This window comes from Doryrhamphus excisus, linkage group LG7, assembly GCF_037039965.1.
Source record: "Doryrhamphus excisus strain RoL-2023G ecotype Guam linkage group LG7, RoL_Dexc_Guam_v1.1, whole genome shotgun sequence".
Lineage (NCBI taxonomy): Eukaryota > Metazoa > Chordata > Actinopteri > Syngnathiformes > Syngnathidae > Doryrhamphus > Doryrhamphus excisus.
The window spans coordinates 4656570-4672084 of NC_136363.1; the positions used below are offsets into that span (position 1 = coordinate 4656570).

A 15515-nucleotide genomic window follows, 5' to 3' on the forward strand; every position below is an offset into this window, starting at 1 on the left:
TAGGCTCCAGCACCCACCGCGACCCTCGTGAGGAAAAAGCGGTAGAAAATGAATAAAATGAATGAATGAACAACAATGATGTTGAATGAGATCGTGAACTTGGTGAACTTGATTACTTATAACTTTCTTGTTGGACTTGTTCTTTTGTTACATGACAATTACCATACAATAATAACAGTAACCTGTAATAAAAAAGATGACAAAATGTACAATAAACCATTCAATTTACAGGCGAGTGCAGCCTTGATGGATGTATCCACTCATGTCTTTCTGCAAGGCTGTAAACATTGAAATGTATTTCATAATCTCCGGAGATAAATGGACTTGTGCAATGAGTCATATGAGCAACGTGTATCGGCACATTCATTCCCCAAGGAGGCGGAAAAATCTGATGTCACTTGAGAGCTATGTCTTGTACACGGAGATGATACTAAATCAGTGGCTGTGGGACCCACCATCGCTCCCTTAATGATAAGTGTGGACCCACATTTTCAACTGACCATGGACATGTCTAAATGAATATGTGCAGTGGGTGGATTGGAATGTGAGTAAAGGTTTTTTTTTTTTTTGTGTGTGTGTGAAGGTACACGTCCAAGGGTGTTTGTGCCCCCGTCCCAATTTTCCATCAGGCTGAGTGCTGTCAGCGCTGGTGTATAGTGTGGACACATTCGATCAGTCCCACGGAATGGAGTGTGTCTGCAGCATATTGCATGGACCACAGCTCCTTCTCCCAGTAGTCAGTTCCCTTTAATTGAAACTCAACTCAAACAAGCAAGGGTTCTCCGGCGACACTATCTGTGGCATCTTTGTCTCACGCATGAACCGTGGAGTTAGATATGGACACGGCATCGGTGTGACATGCACACAATCGCAGTCAATGAAAGATATTCCCACAGTATCTGTATAGCGGGTGGACAATCTGAGAACACATAATTCTGAATGGTGAATTATGAAACATGTGTTACTCCAATGGAACCCTGTATGCATGTTCACTATTTCTCCTCTGGACATGTCCCAACCATCTCAGTCTGGCCTCTATGACTTTATCTCCAAGGTCTCTAACATGTAATGTCCCGTTTCCTGATCCTATCCATCCTGGTTACTCCCAATGAGAACCTCAGCATCCTTCTACCAATATATTCACTATCTCTCCTCTGGACATGTCCCAACCATCTCAATGTGGCCTTTCTGACTTTATCTCCAAGGCCTCTAACATGTAATGTCCCGTTTCTGATCCTATCCATCCTGGTCACTCCCAATGAGAACCTCAGCATCTTTCTACCAATATATTCATTATGTCAGTGTGGCCTCTCTGACTTTATCTCCAAGGTCTCTAACATGTAATGTCCCGTTTCTGATCATATCCATCCTGGTCACTCCCAATGAGAACCTCAGCATCTTTCTACCAATATATTCATCATGTCAGTCTGGCCTCTCTGACTTTATCTCCAAGGCCTCTAACATGTAATGTCCCGTTCCTGATCCTATCCATCCTGGTCACTCCCAACGACAACCTCAGAATCCTTCTACCAATATATTCACTATCTCTCCTCTGGACATGTCCCAACCATCTCAGTCTGGCCTCTCTGACTTTATCTCCAAGGCCTCTAACATGTAATGTCCCGTTCCTGATCCTATCCATCCTGGTCACTCCCAACGACAACCTCAGCATCCTTCTACCAATATATTAATTATCTCAGTCTGGCCTCTCTGACTTTATCTCCAAGGTCTCTAACATGTAATGTCCCTGTGATGTACTGCTTCTTGATCCTATCCATCCTGGTCACTCCCAATGACACTTTTGTCCACCTGTTCCATCCTGCCTGCACATGCTTCTTCACCTCCTTTTCACAATCTCTTCACAATTGTTCTGAACTGTTGACCCAAAGTACGTCAAATTCTCCACCTTTAGTATCTCTTCTCCCTGTAACCTCACTCTTCCACTTGGGTCCCTCTCATATACTCTCATATACTAAAAAAAAAAACTAAACTAAACAAAAAAAACCTTACACTATATTAAGAAAGCAGGAAGTGAACAAATGTAACAGTTACTGATTGTAAAAGTACCAGATGGAGGGGTAGGATTTAATAAGCTTTGCTTCTTCCTACTCCTTTTGGACATGTGGAACTGTGAACTGATTATGTGATGCATTCAATTGTAATCTGATGCATGTTCAAATGAAATTAAAAGTCTATGTGTAAAAAAAACAACAATAAACTATACATGTACTGGTTCTCTTTACAATTTAGGGTTCTTCTGCTGTGGAACCATCGTCCTGATTGAGTCCGGTGGGCAGACACCAAATCTAGTCAAGAACAGATTTAAAAACAAGCTTTTAAATGAAGCTTGGAGTCAAAGCTGACACTGCCATCGGCTTAGGCCGCTGGGGGGAATCTTACTTATACCAGATTTGCCTGTTCTCTATCTATTTGCTATGTTGTACTAAAAAGTTAGCGATACAGTGGATCAGTGTCTTTTTGTGAATATGCAGAAAAAATTCACCTGTTGTGAATCGCTTAACCCTTTGCTAGCTTAACGTCTCTCACGCTACACTGTCTCACTATCTCAACCCAATTGACTGCAATTATAATACGCGGCTGACATGTTTTGTTATCCTCTCAAGTCAACGAAAAAGACCCGCCGACCTATCACTTATTAATTAGCTTCCAAACCATTTCCCTTGTTCCGTACAGCGATGTGAAATCCGACATGCCAAGGTCACATGGCACCAAGCGGGCAGCAACATGCTGATGAGGTTCTTCCTAATAACCTTCCTCTGGCTTTCCACCATTAATGAGCAGCAGCAAGACTCTGCTTAGCATGCAGTCAACACCTGTCATGCCTCCAGTCATATTTCGTTCCATCTCCGTCGTCAGTATCGCTAAAGGAGACCGGCGTAGGGTTGATGATGGGGTTCTTTGTATTCTGATAATCCTCTGCGTACAGTTGCTGAGGGTAATGAGGGTTAACGAGAGCTTCACTTACTTTGAGACGCCAGAGGCAAAAAGTACAGTTTGTGTTATATTCCAATTCCCTCCATGGACCTGCTCGTTTAATGTGATGTAATCACTCATTTTATGTTCCGTCGATATGATCCATATGTATTGTATTTTTGATTTTGCAAGCTGCACTGCAGGTATGAAACGCTCACTTCCAATCCAATAATTGGATGCAGATGCAGATATGTATCTAATAGTGATACATATCACTATATTGACAGTTAGTATGGTACCGATTATATCATTGTATGGTCATATCACCTTGTACTTCGGTACGTGACAAAAAAAAACAAAAAAAAAAAACTTAAAATATATTAGGAAAGCAGGAAGTGAACAAATGTAACAGTTACTGATTGTAAAAGTACCAGATGGAGGGGTAGGATTTAATAAGCTTTGCTTCTTACTACTCCTTTTGGACATGTGGAACTGTGAACTGATTATGTGATGCATTCAATTGTAATCTGATGCATGTTCAAATGAAATACAACCATGACCATAATTCTATGAATTGCTAAAAAGGTAAATACTATTCATCACTGCAGATAATTGGAACCTAATATAGCATAAATTGATTTCATTCTAGTATAAAGTACAACAATTGTTGGGTTGCAACCATGTGACCAATAACGTAATTTGTAATGCTGCCAAAGAAAAAAGGAGCCAAGGTGAGAAACTCCACTACTGGTCGGCGGTCAGAGGTAATGCAACCAGAAATCCAATGGCACCTGTACAGCGGTCAAAGTACTAACTGTGTTCTAGCAGTATTCTTAATAATCCTACTGTGTTCCAACGATATATGATCAAATGTGCAAGAATGAGTGGGAAAGTGGCTTTGGGTTCATTCCTTGATTAATTTTCTACCGCTTTTCCTCACCAGGGTTGCGGGGGTGCTGGAGCCTATCCCAGGTGTCTTCGGGCAAGAGGTGGGGTACAACCTGGACTGGTCGCCAGCCAATCACAGGGGGCACATATAGACAAACAACCATTCACACTCACATTCATACCTATGGACAATCTGGAATGTGGGAGGAAACCGGAGTACCCGAAGAAAACCCACGTATGAACAGGGAGAACATGCAAACTCCACACAGAGATGGCCAAGGGTGGACTTGAACCCCGGTCTCCTAGCTGTGAGTTCTGCGCGCTAACCACTCGTCCGCTGTGTAGCCCTTTCTCCCAAATTCACACCCAAAATAAAGAGTAATGTCTCCCTTTCCGAAATGATTTGACTACCGAAATGACCTTCTATACATCTTGTACTGATCTCAGAGGGAGACTCTCAATCCTGCATCTTCTCAATAAGTCAGACTCAATACATTTTTTGGTAAAACCAAGATTCTGGCTGGGCACAACAACACTTCTCTTGGAAATAACAGGGGAACTTTGCTCTATATCTTTGTCAGTATTGTAATTGTGTGAAGTGACAACGGCAGGACCACAGCATCTCTGTTTGGATATTGCCTGTTCGGATTTCCCCTGGGCTTTCTCGGAGTATCTCACAAAAAGTCTGTCCAGTCCACACACTATCCCAATTGCAGTGCCCAGAACCGCGACTACTACAACCATAGTACGCCATTTTTGAAGGTAGAATGCAGATACAGATCCTTGGAAAACAACTGATTTGTCATGATTCAGACACTGATAGTCGTAAAAAAAACAGAGGTTAAGGTGACTGTTTTATGAGGCTGGATCACATCATCTGCAAAGAGTTGAGATGATATTCTAAGGACCTACAAATTCTATCCATAAAAGTAATAACCAGACCATAAAAGTAATAACCAGAACATCCTTGGTGTTCACCATGAAGTTAGTCGAGTTACTGCTCCGGTTGTACAAGGATCACATTGTGCCATAAACCCAGCGAGGGATGCCGTCGAAGGCATTTTCCAAGTCCATAAAGCAGATTTGGACCTTTTGGATAAACTGCCATAGACTCTCAAATACCCTTGGTACCCTGGTACAGTTTTCCACGACCAGGATGTAAACCAAATAGTTGGTCATACGTTTCTGTCCAGCACTCTTGAATAGACTGTCATGGAGAGGCTGAGGGGCTGTACGGTGGACAAGTGTTTTTCACACAGGCCTCACAGCTAGGAGACCCGAGTTCAATTCCACCCTCGGCTGTCTCTGTGTGGAGTTTGCATGTTCTCCCCGGGTTTTCTTCTTCTTCCCACATTCCAAAAACATGCTAGGTTAATTGGCGACTCCAAATTGTCCATTGAGGTATGAATGTGAGTGTGAATGGTTGTTTGTCTATATGTGCCCTGTGATTGGCTGGACGAGTGGTTGGCGCATAGGCCACACAGCTAGTTCAATTCCACCTTCGGCCATCTCTGTGTGGAGTTTGCATATTCTCCCCGTGTATGTGTGGGTTTTCTCCGGGTTCTCCGGTTTCCTCCCACATTCCAAAAACATGCTAGGTTCCAACAACATATGATCAAATGTGCAAAAAGAATGAGTGGGAAAGTGGTTTTGGGTTCCAGTTTTCTCCCAAATTCATTTCCTCACAAGGGTCGTGGGGGGTGCTGGAGCCTATCCCAGCTGTCTTCGGGGGAGAGGTGGGGTACACCCTGGACTGGTGGCCAGCCAATCACAGGGCACATATAGACAAACAACCATTCACACTCACATTCATACCTATGGTAATAGTAATGGTTTTATTTCATTTGAACATGCATCAGATTACAATTGAATGCATCCCATAATCAGTTCACAGTTCCACATATCCAAAAGGAGTAGGAAGAAGCAAAGCTTATTAAAAATACCCCTCCATCTGTTACTTTTACAATCAGTAACTGTTACATTTGTTCACTTCCTGCTTTCCATAATACAGTTTAAATACCTATATACCTAATACCTATGGACAATTTGGAGTCGCCGATTAACCTAGCATGTTTTTGCAATGCGGGAGGAAACCGGAAACCACATTCCAAAAACACATGATCCAATTTCCCCAAACACACCATCCAGTCACCCCTGAAAAGGGGTACCAAAATGCCAGCCTACCACCCCTACCACGTGTCAACCAGGACAGTCCCACAACATCCAGAGCAAGAATATGCAAATGGGTGCTCGTTATAACTGCAGTCTCCCTTGTATTTTTAACCGAGAAATCAATCAGTAAAATATTAATTTCACTTCCTTCATCACGTACTTGTTCTCCGCCTGCTTTCCACTGTCCTACATGTATTCAAGTGATAATACATCCTTCACAGAGGTACCATCATTAGCTACTATACTTTTTGCAAATCTACGAGGCCGTGTAAAAGCAGGGCAATAATCATATCCCATCTCGCTGCAGTCATTAGAAAAGCATTAACACTGACACCGCACATTTTCATTCCGAATAACAATAACCCTTCATATAACGCTCACCTTTTAATAACCTGGCAAATTAGGACTGCGAGAATCATAACCAGCTCCTCGGTCCAATTCCTTAATTACACCAGTCTTGCTTTTCCATCATCTGTTAGACACCGCCACCTCCCCCTAGAGGACGACGACGACGCAGGAGAGGGGAAAAAAAAAAAAAAAATGAAGTCAACGACGAGATGGGATTCAGCTGGTGCGTTTGAGGTGGCCTAGAATAGCAGCGGTGATGTAAAACATAGTGGCATGCAGGGACGCTGTTTGTCAGATGTGTGTCGTTAAATTTCACTATTCCCATAAATAAATTCACAGCCAACTGTCAGCCACGTCCGCTTCATGAGGAATTCTCCAAAGAATGGAGATGTAGTATGAAAATGTGCTGTGCCCATGGAGAATATTAGGAAAAAAGATCTCTCACTCTTACCAGAAATATACAATAATATATTGTTGGACTAATAAATAATAGTTATTATGCATGAATTGAGCCATTAAGAGACATAAAGTAGAATTCCTCACTTATAAATCAATATTTTCATAATAAGAGCATTAAAAAACGGTTTACGACTTTATAAATTCATTTATTTACATTTTTAGAGTCATGTAGGCATGAAGTAACACCCCTATAGTCACTTTTACACTCATATAGACATAATATGAAGAAATAATATATATTTAAGCCATAAATAACACAAAATATAGACTCACACATATCAATGTAACATGCATGGGTTTTCTCCGGGTACCCCGGTTTCTTACCACATTCCAAAAACATGCTAGGTTAATTAGCGACTCCAAATTGTCCATAGGTATGAATGTATGAATGCTGAATAAACTTACAGTTGTTTATTATTATTAGAATGTTAGGTATTTTTATTTTACAAAAAAAACTTAGCACCGTAAATACGTCCTACTCAAACCAAAACGTACTCAAACCAAAACATGTTGCCATTATAACCAAAATTGATGAATGGAAGGGGATAAATTAACATTTAACATTGGTTTTACTTTTATTTATGACTTGAGGACACCACCGTTTTGGAGTTGGCAATTAACCTAGCATGTTTTTGGAATGCGGGAGGAAACCGGAGTACCCGGAGAAAACCCACGCATGCACGGTGAGAACCGTGTGGCCCTGTGTTTCCAAAAATGTAATTATTTTGTTTTGCTTGTTTGTCTTATTACAACATATATTAGTAGGGATGTACGATATTGCCTTTTTTTGCCGATATTGTCCAACTCTCAATTTCCGATACTGATATCAGCCGATACTGATACGCCTAACATGACATATCTCCTGTGGTGTAATGAACACATATGTGTAATATACAGCATTTTTGAATATCATTTTTTATGATCTGGAATTTTTTTTTATACCGATATCAATATATCAGCATTTTTATGCTGATATTGGGCCGATATATATCGGACATCCCGAATTTGTAGTTTTTATACTTTAACCCTATGCTACTAAAATAACATTATCTTTCCTTATATTACAAATTTATTTGGAGAAAACCTACGCATGCGCGGGGAGAACATGCAAACTCCACACAGGGTGGAATTGAACCCTGGTCTCCACTCTACCACTGTGCAGCCCAAACCATTAATATATTACTACTAAAGAAATTAATTTTACTAAGGAGATGCTAAAGTTAAGCAATCTGGAAGTCAACCAGCATCAAAAAACAGTTTGACTTTGAATGTTGCACTTGGTTATATATTTAAATCCAAAAACGAAACCTGCCTCCATAAACTATTTCCATGTGACAATAAAAGCAATGATGTAAGAAAAACTCTTTGATATGGACTCCTTTGATAATGACATGTGTTCCTGTCTAGAATGTCTAGAATGATCACATCCTAAGAGAGAGATCAGGATAAACAACGGTCCACATTATGCTCGTCAAAGTCAAAGGCACTCAAAAGGTGAACTTCATCCAACTCTGTGTGGTAATTGGCCAATAAAACAAAAAACCTTGCGAATGTTTTCCGGGCCTGGGGGGACAATTACACAAATGAAAAAAAGAGCGTGTGTGCCAATCTAATCTAACCGATGATATGATGTGTCCATAATGAAGACTAATATATCGCTCATAAAGAGTTGGGGGTTGGATTCATTGTCACGTGTGTATCACCGTGCTGATGTGCCAGGGCAGTGCAGAGCATTGCTTATTTGCATCATTTAATACCCATTTTGTTTTTTACTGATGGCACTTAAACACACCGAAATGCCATAATTCAAGATTATGTCGCCTAAAGCTGTAACCAGCACAATAAGAAAAAAAAAAAGGTACAAGGAGGCGTTACGTGTATGGACTTGTATGTGGTGTACATTCATTTTACGCCCAAATGCCTTTAGTAGTGGTGAAACTAATGAGAGTAGAATGAGTGTTGGAGATACAGTCGTCCCTCGTTTATCATGGTTAAAGAAGACCTATTATTCTTTTTCCACTTTTCTGACCTATAAATGTAGTTAGAATGTTGTATTCTCATGTTAAACGATGCCAAAGTTTCAGATAATGAGGTTTTTTGCATTTGGAAGTGAGCCCTGAAAGACGTTTGGGATGGATCAAAACGCTCGGTTTCAGAAGGCGTGGTAATACTGTTCCTTTGTGATGTCACAGAGGAGCTGACTTCCTTATATGGGCATGGCTCTTAGCCAGATAAACTCTCTGCCCTCCCCCAAGCTCTGATTCCATCTACTTCCTGATTGGATACGGGATCCAACACATATGACTGTATATTAAAAATTGACATTTTAAAAGATTCATTAAACAGATAGATAGATTAATTAAAATAAATAATTATATTAATAATAATAATATAAATAGATTTAAATAAATAGATGACATCAAATATGAACAACAATGTACAGCGTAAACAGTAAATTGCACAAATAATTTAAATAATTTTGAATAAATAATAATAAAGTTAAATAACAAAGTTAAGCAGTCTGATGGCCAGGGGGATGTAGCTGTCTCAGTTTTCGCTGGAAGTACGAAATCCGAAGAAATACAGCTGAACAGGTGCAGATTCTGGAAATGGTTATTGTGTGTAGCTGCTCTATAGGAGTCCACAACTTAACTGAATACCATATTTTCTGGACTATAAGTCGCACAATGCCAAAAATGCAGAAAAAAACATAAGTCGCACTGGAGTATAAGTCGCATTTTTTGCGGGTAATTTATTTTACAAACTACTTGACTAAGGCAAATTCTAACATTAATAAAAGAACAGAGAACAGGCTGAAAAGGTGTAAGATATGCTAACACAATGGTTATTCAGCTACACGAAAAATAAACATGAACAGAAAAGGTGTCCAGTGTTTATGTAACATAACACAGTTTTTTCATTTATAACTCACTCTGGAGTATAAGTCGCAGGAACAGCCAACCTATGAAAAAAAAAAGTGTGACTTATAGTCCGGAAAATACGGTAAATGAAAAATAACATGATAACTTTATTGTTGACAAATAACAGGAGAATATAGCCGATTTTGTATGCTAACCAAAATGTAATTTTTGTATGTAAACCAAAAAATGACGCTAACTGTGGCGTATGCTAACCGAGGTTCCAGAAAACACAGTACATATAGCGCCTTCTCCCCCAATTTTGGATCAACAATTGCAAAAAAATTGCATCAATTAGTTCTGGCAAACAGGTTCGATAGTTGATAGATAAGTCGCAGGAACAGCCAAAAAAAAAAAGTGTGACTTATAGTCCGGAAAATACGTTATTTTCATAGCATTAAAAAAATAAAAATTAGAGCACTCTATACATAAAATAACACCCCTATAGTCACTTTTATATTAATATTACCTAATATAGTAGACATAATAAGCAGTAAGCATTAGGAAAGTTCCTTGTTATCCTTGTTGGTTGCACAGCTTAAAAAAAAGACCAAAGTCAGCTTAGCTCGTCAGTTTTTTTCTATTGCCATCGACAAAACTGTTTGCGTTTTGTCAGGGGTCAAGATCGGTTTGCTTTGTTTTATCAAGGTTAGAAACACCAGCATGTTTCCGCCCCTTAATCTGCTGTTTCAACTGTTTCAATTACAAAAGAGCGTTTGTGTACACGGCATTGAACAAATGACAGGAGCGGCTATGTCCACAAAAGCTTTGCTGGTGGCCCCAATTGACAGTGCTGATATGTAAATATGAATGTGTTGCTGTGGTATGTTGTGTTTCTTATGATAACAGATGGATGGCATAACTTGGTAGAGTTTGGACATGTGTAACTTTTTTTTTTTTCCCTTCTATCTTGCCTTGAAGAGCTTCCAAGTTTGTAGTGCAAGTGAAACAAAGTATATTGATAAAAAGCCTTTCTGCAAAAGCGCACGTGGAAACATGTTTTATATTCACCATCACCATGGAAACAGGACTTGGTTCGAGAGAAAGAGGAGTAACTATGACGATGGAAATGGACGCCTTTACTTTCTGAGGTCATAACTTCAAATGTAGTTATTTTTTTTCTGTATGTTTCACAATGGGATTAAATCTGTGTTCTTGTTTTCATTTCAGATGGATTATTATTATTATTATTATTATTATTATTATTATTATTATTATTATTATTATTATTATTATTATTATTGGAAGGCATTTCTCCAAGTTTCCTGATTTCGATGTAGAAAATCTGCCATGTCTACATAATCCACATTGTTGTATTTCCAGTAACAATTTACGAGAATACAGCGATCCCTTGTTTATTGTAGTTAATTGGTTCCAGAAATGGCTGTGATAAGTGAATTTATATGAAGTTGGGTTCATTATTTCTAAAAAAGACCTTCTTAATACGGGTTTTAACATTTTTAGAGCCCTTTCCACATGAAATAGCATCCCTACAGTCCACTTTAAACTCGGATTACCCAATATAGTAGACGTAATCACAGAAAAATAAATTGTGATATAGACTCACACAGGCTACACAGTGATTGAGTGGTTAGTGCGCAGGCCACACAGCTAGGAGAACTGGGTTCGATTCCCGCTGCAAGGGTTTTCTTAGGGGTACACTGGTTTCCTCCTACATTCCAAAAACATGCTGGGTTAATTGGCGACTCCAAATTGTCCATAGGTATGAATATGAGTGTGAATGGTTGTTTGTCTATATGTGCCCTGTGATTGGCTGAAGACAGCTGGGATAGGCTCCAGCACTCAAGTGGTAGAAAATGAATGAATGAATTAACCAGGACCAGCTATGACCAACTATGAAATGAAATTTTGTGGCTTCACTCTATAAATTAATAAATCGTGCCTATTATGCATATTTAAGCAAAAGGTGTGTAGTTTTTTTAAGCTTTTTTTTTAGTTTTTTTTTTTAATTAACTGAACTATAAGGCGCTGAACAGGCACATTCAAAGATGATATGTAGTACGCTACACTGATCACTTGGTGGCAGTAATGTTACTGTGACTTGATCAACAGGTTCTTATTGCAGGATAGAATTATGTCATTTTTTGAACCCCTGCCTTCACTAGTTTGACGGCGATTCAAATCAGTAATTTGAATCTAACGTTGACTATAGGGGTGTTATTCCATATCTCGAGGACTCTAATAATGTTAAAAACCTTATTTAGAAGGTCGTACATGTGTTTGTTTATTTTTTTTTTTGCCTTAACTAGATAGCATATCCAAGGACCATTTTTAACAATTGGTAGTTGTTGCACAACAAAACAACACAGTTTCTGTCAACTAAAACAAATTAATTCAGAAAAAAAAATATCTCAAAGGCAACTAAGAAAAGCACACCTCTATATAACATAAGTGTCTGAACCCTGTCTACTAATTGGTACTCGTTAACAGAAGGATGCACACTGACATCTCATTTGCCAAATGGAGCACATACACAAGCAACCATTAACCTACCTACTAACTGACACACATATAACTTGACATTTGGACACACGTAGATATATGCTTCTACCAACCAAGTAGTGCATGGCAAGTCCACAGCTCAAGAAATATAAGAGTGTCACACTGATAAAATGGTTCTGTTCAAATCAAACTAATCAGGATTTGGACGGTCCAAGCATGTAAACTGAGAATTATCATTTTGTAATGAATTAATTTTGGATGCAGCACCGGTCTACATTAATTTATGCAAATGCTGTGCCAGTGAATTTATGAATTGTGTCCAACTGGAGTGTTGTCCTCAACCTGTTCATATCGAAAGAACTATGAAATAACTCATGTTGTGATTTGCTGCTATTAAAATGAAGTCACATCAGAGCAAGCACAATTCAGTAGTTGGTCTTGGATTTGTGGTATAAATTTAGCATTTTTAAGCATTTTTGCTGGCATGCTGGCATACCCGGAGAAAACCCACGCATGCACGGGGGAGAACACGCAAACTCCACACAGACATGGCTAACGGTGGAATCGAACTTAGGTCTCCTAGCTGTGTGGCCTGCGCGCTAACCACTCGACCGCCGTGCAGTAAAGTTATGTTAAGTTAAATACTGACTGACATGAACCAAGGAGTGAACATTACCATTCAGTGATATGGAATGAGATTGTGAGTTCGGTGAACTTGTTTACCTATAACTTCCTTATTGGACTCTCTGCCTTGTTATGTTAATTTAGTGCATTGAAGTATCTAATATTATATAACTGTAGTACACTTTCTCATCATATTCATGCAAGCTGGTGGTCTTATTTGTTTAGGTTAAGTTAAGTTAAATACTGACTGACATGAACCAAGGAGTGAACATTACCATTCAGTGATATGGAATGAGAACGTGAGTTCGGTGAACTTGCTTACCTATAACTTTGTTATTGGACTCTCTTCCTTGTTATGTTAATTTAGTGCATTGAAGTATCTAATATTATATAACTGTAGTACACTTTCTCATCATATTCATGCAAGCCGGTGGTCTTATTTGTTTAGGTTATGTTAAGTTACGTTAAATACTGACTGACATGAACCAAGGAGTGAACATTACCATTCAGTGATATGGAATGAGATTGTGAGTTCGGTGAACTTGATTACCAATAACTTCTTTATTGGACTCTCTGCCTTATTATGTTAATTTAGTCCATTGAACTATCTAATATTATATAACTGTAGTGCACTTTCTCATCATATCTATGCAAGCTGGTGGTCTTATTTGTTTGTGTGCGCCTTAAATTGCAGAGCTCGAATCTTGACTATGATAAAATCAGTAGTGACCAGTGAGTGTCTCTTCATTACCACTGATAGCCGTGTTGGCATTTCTCCCCACAGTGTGAGCTTCGCTGTTTAATGTCAGGACAGATTTATGAAGAGTAATTCTGCAAGTGAAAAGTGCAGTAAACCAATTTCCCCATGAGTGATCACACACCTCGCACTTGCCTCACTGATATACACCATCATTAATACACACTTCCATTTAGCATTGGCACGCTTCCCCAGCAAAAAAAAAAAAAAAAAAAAGCACACGACTAGAAGTGCATTAGTTGTAAACTTCATTATTTTCAGTTTCGTTCCAAGTGTGCATCGAGACTAGGGGGTTGTAAACGTTATGTCAATGATTGAGCCAGTGGTAGCAAACATGTAGGCATCCCTCATTAGCTGCATCGGCCATAGTGGCTGCGGGCAGAGAGGTGCTGTTGCAAGGCCAAGCCATCCTGGGGTCAGACTGGAGGATAATCAAAAGCTATAATGACACAAGGAATGTCCCTGAAGCACAGCCAAAGGATGGCTGGTCAGTATCATAGGTCGGATAAGGAGGACATACAGTTACAGACATTGAAAGAAAAATGAAGAAAAAATGGAGCATAGAGTTGGCGATGCAAAACAAGACATGGGAAAAATAAACAAGCAGATGAAGTAATCGAAATAGGTAGGAAAAAAATCATAACAGCATGAGAATGATAAAATGAGCTTAGTTGCTGTGTGAATACAAAAAAAAAAAAATGTGGAACACAAGAAAGATCTTTCAACACAATCTCCAGCAACGCCCGTACAGTCACATTCTCACAGGATGTACGGTTTCAAAAAATGTCTTCCGACTTTTCACGGAAATTCACTTAACATGGTCAGGTATGGGACAAATTAACCATGATAAACGAGGGATTACTTACTTTAAATGTGTTTAAGTGTGAGCTATATTTAGGGCCTAAACTTGGATTTTTCTGCAAGGGAACAATGGAAATAGCGGAATTGAATCTAATAATTCCAAAAGTGTTGATCCCAAATCAGACGCGAATGTCAACGTCAAGGTAGCAGGAGGGTCTGGAGGCCATGCTCAAGGCACATAATCCATATGCTATCAGTATCCATGTTTTGGTGACTTTGTTGCTGTGATGACTCAATAGTGGTTCTTTTAGGGTTGGGACACTAGAGACAGATTCTGGCCAGAAAATCCTTCTACCATGCTTTGGTGACTTAGTCGCTGTGATGAATGGATTGTGCTTCTTTTAGGGTTGGGACACAACAGACAGATTATGTGCAGACAAATGTTAAAATAATAAAGGATGATCAGGTACGCTGCTGTGGTTTTGCCGCCATAAATCATCAATAGAGAAGCCATGATCCCAAACAGGTGAAATACATCATATCCTTTTTATGTACCTTGTCATTGAACAACTTTTCTCTCAACGTGTCCTTGGCTGCTTTTGTTTTGTATTTTTTTTGTTTTGTTTCTCCTCATTGTGTTTCTATAGTGAAGATATTCACTTTCATTGCTCGAGTCTCAGTTAGCAACGACTCCAGGTGTTTTGATTAGCAGACCACATCGTGGACGAGTGTGTAGGAAATAGGATGAGCGGGATATTGAATAATGTTATGAATACCGATAAACCAGTGTGCAAAGCCCTCAAAGCTCCACTGTAATTAAAGAAGCCATTATCTATTGTATGGACTAAATGCATTTTGAAATGTTGAAGGATGAGTGGTAATGACATAGTATGTGAAATGAGACAGAGAGCAAACTGCTGGGGTTTGCAGTGTATCTATGCATATTCATGATTCATCATCCACGGCCTCGTAAATTTGTGGAATTTTGCTCCAATTTTTTATTTCTATTTTTTTCCACCAGAAATAAGCACTTTGGGATACTATAGACAGATTATGTCCAGAAAATCCTTCTACTATGCTTTGGTGACTTAGTCACTGAGATGACTGAATAGTGGTTCTTTTAGGGTTGGGACACTAGAGACAGATTCTGG

The 15515-nt window shown here is 39.2% G+C and overlaps 1 protein-coding gene across 3 annotated transcripts in view; it reads right to left on the bottom strand.

The window, feature by feature from the left end:
• samd12 (sterile alpha motif domain containing 12) overlaps positions 1 to 15515 on the bottom strand; it is a 108440-nt gene that overhangs the window by 29562 nt on the left and 63363 nt on the right. Inside the window, exon 5 of one of the 3 annotated variants that reach the window (XR_009119404.2) lies at positions 6376 to 6489. The exons of the other annotated variants lie outside the window; for them this stretch is intronic. The gene's annotated coding sequence lies outside the window, so the exon portion shown is untranslated. The remainder of the gene's footprint in view (positions 1 to 6375; positions 6490 to 15515) is intronic. 3 annotated transcript variants of the gene reach the window in all.